General features: G+C 45.6%; 1 long non-coding RNA gene across 1 annotated transcript; it reads right to left on the reverse strand.

Annotated features, from left to right (window-relative positions):
- Window positions 1-325: 325 nt before the first annotated feature.
- LOC141134902 (uncharacterized) lies at window positions 326-12,478 on the reverse strand. The gene is made up of 2 exons (XR_012243276.1): window positions 12,330-12,478; window positions 326-945 (listed from the first exon to the last, which is right to left on the reverse strand). It is a non-coding gene; the product is annotated as an uncharacterized lncRNA (long non-coding RNA).
- Window positions 12,479-14,075: the final 1,597 nt, after the last annotated feature.

Raw genomic sequence — 14,075 nt, forward strand, 5'->3', positions numbered from 1 at the left:
AGGCAGACGCCCCAATGCTTTTCGGAATATAAAGTATCATCGAGTGTTATAAACAATATTGGTAATTTTTGTGTAGTGTTTATGTCATCTACTAATCAAACTATTTATGGTGAATATTTGACTCATGAAATAAATATTGATTTATTTCAATAGTCAGTCTGTAGTCACTACGACCGTTGTGTTATTTCAAAGAAATTCCACATTGGTTTAAAATTACTCAAAATAATTAATCGTTCAAGGAATTCCTGACACAAACACATAACAGGATGAAGTGGGGGACGGACTGACGGTAGTACCCAACGACGCCCAGGAATGCTTGGATCTGTTTCTTTGTGATTATTATTATTTTTATATAGGATTTATATAGCAGCAACAGTTTACGCAGAGCTTTACAATATAAAAAGGAGACAAAACAGTTACAATACAATAAAATACAATAGGATTAAGAGGGCCCTGCTCAGAAGAGCTTACAATCTAATAGGGTGGGGCAGGTGGTACAAAGGGTTGTAACTGTGGGGAATGAGCTGATGGAAGTGGTAGAAGATTAGTTGGAGACGTGATATGGTTTCCTGAAGAGATGAGTTTTCAGGGATCGCTTGAAGGTAGTAAGAGTAGGGGATAGCCGGACCGGTGGAGGTAGCGAGTTCCAGAGATTGGAAGAGGCTCTGGAGAAATCCTGGAAACGAGCATGGGAGGAGGAGATGAGAGAGCTTGAAAGTAGGGAGGTCCTCGAGAAGAGTGGAGAGGACAATTTGGGTGATGGAGCAGAACCAATCCCGAACAGTCTCTACCTTGTACATCTGAGGTTTCACCAGACCCCCACTCACAATGTACCCCAGGTACTTGGTCTCCTCCATCGCAATGGCACATTTGTCTGGATTAATGTCAAACCGCTCCTTCTTTACAGAGTCTAATGCAGCCTGAACCCGAGGAAGATGTCCCGGTCTGTGTTAAAGATAACAAATGTCCAAATAGTACAGTTAATTAACCAGATTAAGAAATCCATGTTTTCTTTCTTCCTATTTGTAAGTTTTAATTTTGCTTCTTAGCAAAGCACATAGTATATTTAACAAGGAAATAATCTCCAAGACAACAATATAAAAAAAAACATACAAGTCTCATGGCGTTGGAATCCAGGAAAAAGTAAGTCACGAATAACAATATTGTCTGAACAAACTCACAAAGCTCACAAATTCCAACCACAGACAAGGCTACAGTTTGAACACCCTCATAAGTTCTAGAGTTGCCACCTCATCCCTTTAAACCCGAATAATAATTACACAGGTTCTGAGGCTAATTTAATGCAGATAAAGTAACAAGTGAGTTTAGATACCACCTTAATCAGCCACAGAACCTGTGTAATTAATTTGTGTTCGGTTTTAAAGAGATGAGGTGGCAACCTTACTCATAAACAGGCTACCTGAACACTCGCAACTTGAAGGTGGCCGAGGTAATGCCTAAGCCAAAAGAGCTTGTTTTCAAAGTTTTGTTTTTTAAGAAAACCAAGTTAATTCAAAACTACCAATCTGAATACTTGTTCTGGGTCAATTACCTAGAGAGTACAGAAGCCATTGGGTCAGCATGACAGCCAGGGAACTAGTATTCTTTAGAAGTAGTTATTAATGGCGGCCACCATACTTCCTCCATACAGATTCCTAGAATACAATTGTGTAGGATGCAGACAGGTTAGTGTGTGATGATATATTAGCAGTATGTGTCTCCTATGTCCTGTACATCCTGGGGAAGGTGAGAGCTCTATGCTGCTCGTTACACACACACTGGGTTATACCGCTCCTCTTCCTCTGCCCCTCCCCCAACCTGCTCTATTGTCACCCTTCACCCCTCCCCCAATCTCCATGAGTCCTCCCAGAACAGACGGAACTCATCACCCCCCACCATCTACCAGACCTCACTTTTGTCCTTCCCAGTGCCCTCCCCCCACATGGGGTCACGTGACCTCTCCTAGATGTACAGCTACAGTAGGTGACCGCGAGATTGTGTCAATCTCACTGCATTTCTCGGCAACAAGACAGCAGCAGCAGACCAGGCCCCTCGCTAGCAATAGAGCTGGAAGAAGATAGCGGCGGGGCCCAGAGAAGAGGCCGAACACTGGGAGAAGTCGGAAGGAGACCCCCCGAAGTTGGAAGAAGACCCCGGAGCTGACTAATAAATTACTCTTAAAACCTGTGTACTGTGTACTGTGTTTTTTTTATATTGACACTTTTCCCTAGGTGAATGGGTAGGGGTACCATGTACCCCAAACTCATTCACACAGGGTGGGGGGCCAGGATCTGGGGGCCCCCTTATTAAAGGGGGCTCCCGGATTCCGATAAGCCCGCAGACCCCGACAACCAACGGCCAGGGTTGTCGGGAAGAGGCCCTTGTCCTCATCAACATGAGGACAAGGTGCTTTGGGGTGGGGGGGCCCTGCAGGGCGCCCCCCTCCCCCAAGGCACCCACCCCCCATGTTGAAGGCATGCGGCCTGGTACGGCTCAGGAGGGGGGGGGCGCTCGCTCGTCCCCTCCCCCTTTCCTGGCCGGCCGGGCTGCGTGCTCGGATAAGGGTCTGGTATGGATTTTGGGGGGACCCCAACGCCAATTTTTCGGCGTAGGGGGTTCCCCTTGCAATCCATGCCAGACCTAAGGGCCTGGCATGCCCCTAGGAGGGGAACCCACGCCGTTTTTTTCATTTAAAATTTGGCGCGGTGTTCCCGCCTCAGGGTTCATACCAGACAGCTGTCAGCACTGCCTGTCACTCATCGGGGAAGGAAAACAAAGTTTTCCTTTCCCGATGAGTGAGCCAGCGCGACATGCACAGTACCCTGTCGTCGAGAACCAGCGCGATGCTATCGCGCTGGAAACACAATCTCGCGGTCAGGTACTGTAGGGTTTCCACCTTTTCTTCAAATCAAACCCAAACACTTTAGCAGAGCACAGCAATTTTTCTTTTTCTTACAGTATAAACTATACATATATTTTGCATTTACATAACATTTCTAATCATAAGACGTTAATAACAAGAGTCCCCCTTTACATCTGAACCAACAGAGTTCCTTTCACTGTAAGGGGGAAATGTAAATATCCAAATGTCTCAAAAAATCTAGGAGGTTTTCATTTTTCCCTTACAGCTTTCAGAGTTTGTAAAAGACCCCCCACCCAAACCAAATATTTTCTGAAAGCACATGACCTGTAGAATAAAAAGAAAGTGCTAATAATTTTAACTCCCTGCGAATATATTCGCTAAAATCATTTTTAGCAGATATAAACACAGCAAATTTTACAAAATGCCTGCTAAATTGCTACTAAATATAAAAGCTTAACCTGTATTGAGTTAATAAATAACAAGTATTTGTAAATTATAAATTGCACCGTTTTGTGGAATGGTGAAGATTGAATGTGCACAAAACTATAAATAACCAAAATTACGCAAAAAAATCAGGGTTTTCATTTGTCACTTTCAGCTTTCAGAGTTTGCAAAAGACTCCCCACCGAAACCATATATTTTCTGAAAACACATGGCCAGTAGAATAAAAAGAAGGTGCTACTGATTTTTAAGGCACTGTGATATTTGCGCAAATGTTTATCAAAACAGTATTTTCGCTAAAAATACACTAAAAGCATTATTAGCGGATAGAAGCATAGCAAATTTACAAAATTCCTGCTAAGTTCCTTCTGAATATAAAAGCTTAACCTGTATTGAGTTAATAAATAACACATATTTGTAAATTTTTAATTACACTTTTTTGAGAAATAGTGAAAATCGGACCTGCGCAAAAATGTCTCTAAAAATCTGGAGGTTTTCCTTTTTCCACTTACAGTTTTCAGAGTTTGTAAAAGACCCCCCAAACCATATATTTTCTGAAAGCACATGGCCAGTAGAATAAAATAAAGGTGCTACTGATTGTTAAGACACCGCAATATTTGCGCAAATGTTTATCAAAACAATATTTTTGCTAAAAAATACACTAAATTCATTAATAGTGGATTCAAACATGGCAAAATGTACAAAATTCCTGCTAAATTCCTAGTAAATATCAAAGTTAAATCTGTATTGAGTTAAAGCGGAGTTCTGCCGAAAAAAAAAAAAAAATTAAAAGTCAGCAGCTACAAATATTGCAGCTGCGGACTTTTAAAATAAGGACACTTACCTGTCCAGGGCGCGATGTCCTCACCCGAAGCCGACCCGTCCCTCGGCTCCCGGGTTGAGGCACTGGCATCTTCAGTAAAGGAATCAGGAAGTGAAGCCTTGCGGCTTCACAGCCTGGTTCCCTACTGCGCATACGCGAGTCGCACTGTGCGTTCTGAGTGTTTCCTGCTGTCTTCTAGGACCTGTGTGTCTCCCAGAAGACAGCGGAGGGGGGGGGAACCGGACATGGCGTAGATCGCTGCGGAGCCTGTGGCGATCTATGCCCAGAAGTGGGAGCAAATACCTGGATTACACAGGTATCTACTCCCCCCCCTCCCCCCTGAAAAGTGCCAAATGTGACACTGGAGGGGGGGGGGAATCCGGACAACGGAAGTTCAATTTTTGGGTGGAACTCCGCTTTAATAAATAACAAATATTTGTACATTTTAAATTGCACCTTTTTGTGAAATAGTGAAAACTGAAGGTACGCAAATCTGTAAATAAAAACAATTTACTCTAAAAATCCAGAGGTTTTCACTTACAGGTTTCAGAATTTGAAAAGATCCCCAGAATTTGAAAAGATTTTTGGGCCCTGCAATAATTGCGCAAATGTTCATCATATTACTATTTTCACAAAAAATACACAATAATCATTAGTGCACATAAACACAACATAACTTACAAAATTCCTGCTAAATTGCTACTAAAGCATCGTTCACATGTTGCATACTAAAGTGTACGCCCATGGGGGGCCATGTTTACCCGCACAGGGATGCACAGGTGTTCTGTGCATCCCCATACAGGCAGTCCCTGTCAATTGGGATGCAACGGCTGCACAGGCATAGCTGCTGTTCCCAATCTGACATCAGTGTGGGTGTGGGTACATGACTCCGAACGCAGACAGTCTGAGCCCAGGGACATGCACCCGGACCTACATGGATGTAAAATTGGGAGCAATGGCTCTGTTTGTGCAGGTCCTACATCCCAAATGACCATCCGGTGGCTTTTATTAGCCATAAGCTTTTACCTCGGTTGTCTACGCCACGGTAGAAAAAGATAGTTTGGCTTTAGTATGGGCTTTACGGAAGTTTCAACCCTACCTCCAAGGCAGATCCTTTACCATCCTTACGGATCACAATCTGTTGGTTTAGCTAAACCGAGTATCAGGAGATAATGGCCGGCTGCTGCGGTGGAGCTTGGCACTGCAGCTGTTCAGGTTTACAGTTCAATATCATCCAGAAAAACAGAATATCAATGCAGGTGGCTTGTCTCGGCAAATGGAGACAGAACCCTGAACATACCTATGTGGACATCCCCAAGCGGATCCATTAGGATCACCCAGGGTCTGCCTACTGTGGGACATGGGGGAGCATTGTGACAGTACCAGTCCCATTTAGCATCTGTCCCAACTCCCTTTTCTTCACTGGGATAACAGCCCCTGAACCAGCCAGGTTGTCAATGTTTAGAACACTGACATTGGACATAACATCGCTGTCACTGGTCTATGGGGTTAATGCTGGTCACTAACGCTACCCCACCCTCTTTACAGTTTGTATTACGCATGTTTCAAGCATGGAAACCAGAGGTAGAGTACAAAAAGAGGAACCTTCCCTCAAGTGTCCTTCCCACTGACAAAGTTGGCTGTGTGCCCAGTTTTTGTTTATAAGATTTGTTGAAATGATTTGAATGCTTCTTTGCCCCATGTTATTGGATGTACAGTTTACCCCGCCCTGTGCCTCTATGCAAACAAGGAAGGGGGAATGTCCCCAGGGGTATATATACTTGTGTCTGTTCTTTAATAAAAGTCTTATGCTTTTATCCACCCTACATTGAGTTCTGACTAGTGACTGGGTGGGCTGCGGGATCGGGTTTTGTCCTGGCACCGGGCAAGGGAGCTCATACAGCAGACATACTCAGGAGTACGGGGGTCCATCACAACGAGCACCTGAAGAACTCAATATTGGCCTTGAAAAACCAGAAAAGCTTTGTTCCATTGCTTTGGAGATCGAGAAGTGCTGCGTCCTGGAGGGTTTGCAAGCAAGTAGCTGCTGGGGCACAGTGTGCCGAACGCTGGACATTTCTTTAATGAGGCACAGGAGCTTGTGGGCATTCCTTGTTATCCTAAAGAGTTTAAGGCTGATCCAGTATCCACACGACTGGACAGTCTGGAGGGCATTACACTGCAGCTATTAGAGGTGTCTGCCTCTAAATTCTCCTGGTCCCGACTGGGAAATATTAGTTGAGGTGCATGCTGATCCCCCCAAGTTGCAGGGTGTCAAGTCGGTGCATAGGAATCCCTTGGAGAGAATGCCTTGCTGGAGCCCCCTGAGCATCCCAAGATCAACCTCACTGAGCTGAGACCCACACCCATTTCAGTTCCAGTACACATTGGAACTGGAGTTCGCATGGAGGGAGATGTTGTGGCTTTTTCTGCCATCATTAGCTTGATGCAGGTGCCATCAACCTGGGGTGTGGGACTGGATCCTCTACTTGTTTTGTCCATTTCACCACTACTGCTGTTTACACCAGGGGAGTGGGGGAAACAACTGACAACCATGACGTGTAGTGATGAGGCACTGGAGTTGCTGGAGGACTCCCCACAGAAAGTACCTTGTAGTAAGTTGGGGGACTATTGGGACCAGAACAGAGACTTGAAATTTGGGATTGCATCCTCTCATGACTGGCACGTATTTCCAATTATGGCAGAATGGAAAAGTTGTGCAGAGCCTCTTATCTGCCCCTGGGAGGAGTTTGTGACAAGAATTTAACCCTCTTGGTTGGTCAAGAATTGGTACAGAGTACATTATCCCGTATGTGCCGAAATCCCTTTTGTGGCACCTGAGATGGAATGGTTGGACTTCTACAACGAGCTATGTGAGAGTACCTGGCTGTCCTGCAGTCTTTCAGGACACTCTGGGACACTACTACCACCAGAGACTTTTGGAGGGTATACCACATTTATGTGGAACGCATAGAGCTGGTGCACCCCAAAGCGAGTCCCATCATTCTTCAGGTTGGGGGAAAGCTTCCTGATACTGGGGGGTGGGTTAATCTTCCCGATCCAGCATATTACACTTAATGTATTTAGTATCTTTTATAATCATTGCCTGTTTACAGTTGTCTTGTGCGATTGATGCTAGGTCGCCATACACCAACTACTAGATGTGGGCCTACACGGAGATCCATTTATACACACGGTGTCCCTGTGTTATGCTCACACAGGTACTCATTGAGGAACAAAACCAAAGAAAATTCCCAGCTCAACTCACCAACCAGTCTGCCTACCAACTGAATTAAACTCACTAACAGTCTGCGTTAAAAAACAGAGCTTTAGTTCGCACACATTTGCAGACCCATGCATAAGCTGCAGGTTCCCTTTACGGCACCCTGTATTACCAGCAGTCCCAATCCTTGTATATTTATGAGAGTCTACAATAGCGGAAGCACATTCATTCTAATAGATAGATAGGGGGCGTGTGGGCCTGGAGGTAGCCCAATCCTCCTTAAAGGCACAGGGGGCGCACTGGACACCCAGCACACAGCACAATGGCAGCAAAGGTGCCCGGTGCCTCCCCTCACCAATATTACTTCAGTAACAAATGACAGGGCCATTTGTTTGTTATGCCGCTTACATGCGGTCGGAATTTCGGCCCGCAAAAGACCGATTAGATTTTTTCGTCGGAAAATGCGAACGTGTGTATGCTCCATCGGTCTTTTGCTGGCGGAATTCCAGCCAGCAATAGATTGAGAGCATGCTCTCAATTTTTTGGTCGGGAAAAGTTCCTACCAGAAAATGCGATCGTCTGTGGCAATTCCGATGCGCAAAATCCCTACGCATGTTCGGAAACAATTCGACGCATGCTCGGAAGCATTGAACTTCATTTTCTCGGCTCGTCGTAGTGTTGTACTTCACCGCCTTCTTGACAGTCATAATTTCAGCGAACTTTTGCGTGACTGTGTGTATGCAAGGCAAACTTGAGCGGAATCCCGTCGGAAAAGCCGTCATATCTTTTTCCGATGAGAAAACGGATCGTGTGTACATGGCATTACTGTTGAGCTGGGAATTTTCTTTGGTTTTGTCTTTCATGTGTTGCCCTTCCATGTGCTCCTTGCTTTGAAGACCAGTTATAGATGGGGGAGGGGCCATTTGTTACTCATTGATGGACCTTTGCTCTATGTCTCCATGTACAGCCATGGCAGCATTGTTGTGTTACACTATGTGATTTATTACCATTTCTCTGTGTCAATAACTTGGTTATCATTGCTCTGTGTCTTTAATAAGGTGGACCTTTAGTTAGTTTTTCATCTTCCCATCTATTAAATCTTCTGCCCTTGTTGTTGTTTTAACTTAAATCCCTTATACAGCCCACTTCCTGTTTCCTGTCTGGTCATTAGCCTAGGCTTATGACATCATGCACAGCTCATACTTGCCAATAGTCCCGAATTTCCCGGGACATGCACGAATTCGGGAGCCTCGTCCCGATTTTTTTTATTTCCCGGGATTTGTCCCGAATTTCCTTGCTTGTCCCGGAGGATCGTAAATTTTTTGGGGCAATAAAAGGGTTAATTAGCATCGCCGCAGCCTCGGTATCCTCCCCCCTGCCTCATTTTGTCCTCCTTGTCCTCTATTGGACAAGGAGGACACCTGCTCCTTCTGCCTGCCTTGATTTGCCAAGTATGGCAAGCAGGGGCGTGGCTACTTCGCAGTCGGAGCACATGGATGGATGGGGGAGGAGGTGCGCACCGCTGCTGACTGCTGCTGTGTCAGTGCCAGGACTCTCACTCGGAGGAGGAAGAAGTTTGCCTCCTCCTGTTTACACAGCACCAAGGAGGAGAACGTGAAAGTCCGGGGGAGCCCGAAGGCCGGGACCACCAGGGAACAGTCGGCGCCACGTGGGGGGAGCTAGTGTGTCACTCGGTAAGTCAAAGTGTTCCCAGCTTCTGTTTGAGGGGGGAAAAAAAAATTCTCCCTCCCCTCCGCTGCAATGTCTGATGTAAGGGGGGACTCCGCTGCAATGTCTGATGTAAGGGGGGACTCTGCTGCAATGTCTGATGTAAGGGGGGACTCCTCTGCAATGTCTGATGTAAGGGGGGACTCCGCTGCAATGTCTGATGTAAGGGGGGACTCTGCTGCAATGTCTGATGTAAGGGGGGACTCTGCTGCAATGTCTGATGTAAGGGGGGACTCCGCTGCAATGTGTGATGTAAGGGGGCTTTGCTGGCAATGTCTGATGTAAGGGGGGGACTCCGCTGCAATGTCTGATGTAAGGGGGGACTCCGCTGCAATGTCTGATGTAAGGGGGGACTCTGCTGCAATGTCTGATGTAAGGGGGGACTCTGCTGCAATGTCTGATGTAAGGGGGGACTCCGCTGCAATGTCTGATGTAAGGGGGGACTCCGCTGGCAATGTCTGATGTAAGGGGGGACTCTGCTGCAATGTCTGATGTAAGGGGGGACTCCGCTGGCAATGTCTGATGTAAGGGGGGACTCCGCTGGCAATGTCTGATGTAAGGGGGGACTCCGCTGGCAATGTCTGATGTAAGGGGGGACTCCGCTGGCAATGTATGATGTAAGGGGGGACTCCGCTGGCAATGTCTGATGTAAGGGGGGACTCCGCTGGCAATGTCTGATGTAAGGGGGGACTCCGCTGGCAATGTCTGATGTAAGGGGGGACTCTGCTGGCAATGCCTGATGTAAGGGGGGACTCTGCTGGCAATGCCTGATGTAAGGGAGGACTCCCCTGGGGACACCATGATGGCATCTGGTGGCAGGTGACACGCTCAGGGTTCCCACTGATTTCTGCATTATGGTGAGTTAAATAATTTCATTTTATATTACAATGTAATAATAGAAATAATGCGCTTCAATCATCCTGACACCATAACAACCATGGTGCCGGGATGATTGAAGTGCTAACACCAGGTGTTTGGAGTATCTTTATCTGTTGATTGTTAAACTTTCTAGAATACACATATTTTTATTGTGAAGGATCTGGGGCTGCTGTCCCGTCATTCCCCTCTCCCCCTCTCCCTCTCCATCCCTCATTCATCTCAGACTCTAACCACACCCTCTTGAGCCACGTCCATTTAAGCCACACCCACCATTGCGCGTAAACCACGCCCGTTTTTGCCGTGGCGCGCTTCACGCGCCGCACTTGTGTTTTTTATTAAACCACGCCTACAAATGAATACCCCGCCCCCTAATTATTGTACGGCTCCGCCTACAGCCAAAAAAGTGTCCCACATTTTTTTTTTGCAATGTTGGCAACTATGACAGCTCTCTCTCTCTCTGGTGATAGTTTTCCAGGAAGGGAGGTGAAATGAGTCTTAAGAGGGCCAATGAGAGCTGCAGAGCTGGAGGTGTGCCTCGGTGTGTCTGTGTAAATCCAGGAAATGAACAGGCAGCAGCTGAAGCTGCCCACAGTTAAAATGGATGCAGCCAGACTCAGTGAAGGGAGATTTCTGCAGCAGATTTGGCAAAGTACAGAATCACAGTATAAATAAAATAATATGCAAAGTGGTTGGAGGGAAGCTTCAGGTAAAGATGTTTTTATTACAAATTATGTGAGCAGTTCCTCTGAAAGCGGTTCTCTCCTGTCTAAGTTTAACTTTTTCTCTCACGTACTTGTGTCTACTCCTCCTCCTTCCTGTCTCTCTCTGAGTCATTCTCCAGTATCCTGTCATGGTGTATACATCTTTTCATGTGGCTTACAACATTTTTTTGTTATGTTTTTCTACCTTACATGGTTACATAGTAGGTGAGGTTGAAAAAAGACACAAGTCCATCAAGTCCAACCCATCCTCCATTAAACTGAATATTCAAAAGGCTTTCTTCATTTGGCTTCCTCAACGTGTGAGTTTATTCATCGAGGTTAAACTGTCTGAATTGACGCAAGGGATAAATAGAACACCAGGTTGTATGTCACTGGAGATAAAGTTCGTGGTCTTGTAGTTGACTCAGAACAAGCACGGCCAAAGTCAAATTCCACCTGGTGGGCATGTTACAGATCAGGCAGTTTGCAGGGAGATGGATTTCAAGCTGAATTTCACCTAACCGAACACTGTCTGGATAGGACGGCATGAAATTGCTACAAGCTCTTCTGGGTCTGCCTCAGAAGATCTTGCAACCCAGGGGGTAGCACTGGGTGGCATCTTGAATACTTGCCGTGCAACGCATGGCCTCTCGAATACTTAAACGGGACTAGTGGTTCAGAGAATGGCTCAGTGGAAGAGGGCATTGAGGAAGAGCAGTAGAAGGAAAAGGAGGTGGAGGAGACAGCTCTGGCACAGTCACCACCAACTGTAAGGACACAGGGCAGCAGAACAACCTCCAGTGGTAGTAGTAAATAGGTGATATTGCGCTAAGTGCATATAGAGTAAATTAAATTATGTAAGTGACACGGATGAGCCGTGACCGACAGCGGCTCTCACAACAATATACACTTCATAACAAAAATTAAATTCAAAAACGTGTAGCGCTGTCAAACCATGACCTTAAAGTGGAGTTCCACCCACTTTTACAACTCTTCAGCATCCCTCACTAAACTGTGCACTGTAAACGAATTGGATATTTTTTTATTTTTTTTTTCTCAGCACCTACTGTATATCTGCTGTATTCATTTTTCCACTTCCTCCTCCCTGGCCGTGGCCCATCGCATCATTTCCTGTTTGCAATGCCTTCTGGGAAGGGGCGGCAACTTCCTCTGACACTGCCGTTGCTATGGAAACCTGACCTGAAACCTATTACACTGCTTGTGCTGCACTGAGCATGTGCGAGATCTGCGAGGATGAGATCCAGGAAGAAATACAGTCTGGCTTCAGATGCCCACACTTAAGATGGCCACGGCCTGCTGTAAGTTTATAAAATAACAAACTACTGCTATAAACTAACAAAACAGACCTTAGTTTACAGACTAACTTTACTAGAATACATTAAGCTTGTGTATTATAGAGGTATTTGTATTTAAAAAGTATCATTTCGGCCGGAACACCACTTTAATAATCAAAGTGCAAAAAAACATCTAATATAATGCAATAAAGATGAAAAAATGTGAAAAATGGAAAAAAAATATTACTAATAATAGTCCAAATGTCCCAATTCCACATCCATAAAGTGAACTCAAAATGTGTGCTGCTCCAATGTTCAATTGGTGGAGACACCCGGTGCTCCCCACAGAATAGACAGGGTAAGTATATCTGCTTACCAGATTTTTAGACCCTCCAGGGTCTATCTGCGCATTAGTGAGCTTTCACCCCTCACTATGGGCTCAACCACATCCACCACCCGGTCTGCTTAATTGGATTCCACAGCTATCATCAGTTAAGGAAACGCCAGAGTCTGGTCACACATTCAGCATATGAAAGAGGAAGATAAACTCATTGCGCAACATTCTTTTAAAAGCACACAGGAGTTTATTAAAAGTTTTACTTGCAGTAAAAAAACGATAAAATTAGGCTCAAAATGGAAACATTCGTTTGTCCAGCACCCTCCACGAGTGTTCGGACTAAGGCTAGGCACAGAGCAGCGGTGACGTCCGAACACTCGTGGAGGGTGCTGGACAAACGAGTGTTTCCATTTTGAGCCTAATTTTATAGTTTTTTTACTGCAAGTAAAACTTTTAATCAACTCCTGTGTGCTTTTAAAAGAATGTTGCGCAATGAGTTTATCTTCATCTTTCATATGCTGAATGTGTGACCAGACTCTGGCGTTTCCTTAACTGATGATAGCGGTGGAATCCAATTAAGCAGACCGGGTGGTGGATGTGGTTGAGCCCATAGTGAGGGGTGAAAGCTCACTAATGGGCAGATAGACCCTGGAGGGTCTAAAAATCTGGTAAGCAGATATACTTACCCTGTCTATCCTGTGGGGAGCACCGGGTGTCTCCACCAATTGAACATTGGAGCAGCACACATTTTGAGTTCACTTTATGGATGTGGAATTGGGACATTTTGGACTATTATTAATATTTTTTTTTTTGTTTCCATTTTTCATTTTTATTGCATTATTTTAGATGTTTTTTTGCACTTTGATTATTAAGGTCATGGTTTGACAGTGGTACACGTTTTTAAATTTAACCTCCAGTGGTAATTCTTGCCATGAATCCTGCCCAGCTGCCAGCAGAATCATCCAGTGGGCTGTTAATGGTATATAGCAAGGATATGCAATTAGCGAACCTCCAGCGGTTCCAAAACTACAAGTCCCATCATGCCTCTGCCTCTGGGTGTCATGCTTGTGGCTGTCAAAGTCTTGCTATGCCTCATGGGACTTGTAGTTCTGCAACAGCTGGAGGTCCGCTAATTGCATATCCCCGGTATATAGCATCCAAGCCTTTCCTGGACCATATGCCAGTGGTCATGTGGACTTTGCTGCTGACCACCTGGTCCAATGATGTTGAAACATTACCTTTCATGTGATGGAGAAGAGCAGGGATGGCCTTACGTTTTAAGAAATTATGGCCATTAGACTGTCACGTTCCACAATTTCCCACCAGCTGACAAGGCAGGAGTTATAAAGCCAGCGATTAGGCCAAGATGGCATATAGTCGCTGGGCATGGGGGTGGTTGGTGAGTATTTTCTTTTTCACTGCAGCAGCTTGGCCAGCAAAATCTGCATGGCCAGTGCTATAGCTGGTGGGGTGCTATTGTCAGAGTCAGAGCAAGGTTCCTGCCTATGCTTTCCCCTACTCTGTGTTGCCCCATGCAGACAATCTAAACCACTGGAAGAGCCATAGGGAAGCCCTCTGACACCCATTGCGATACTTTCCCTATTGCTGGAGGCTGCAGAAAGAACACTGTGATGGTGTATAGTGGCAGTAGAGGTGGAATGGGAGGAGCTAGGAGTAGGAAGAGTGAGGCCCTTTCCCTGGTGTGTAGCTTTTGGGTGCTGTTCCCAATGACCCGCGTGGTGGGTCAGATGTCTTTTCATGCATGTGGTATCCAAATGGCCGATG

The sequence above is a fragment of the Aquarana catesbeiana genome, linkage group LG03 (genome assembly GCF_042186555.1).
Source record: "Aquarana catesbeiana isolate 2022-GZ linkage group LG03, ASM4218655v1, whole genome shotgun sequence".
Classification (NCBI taxonomy): Eukaryota; Metazoa; Chordata; class Amphibia; order Anura; family Ranidae; genus Aquarana; species Aquarana catesbeiana.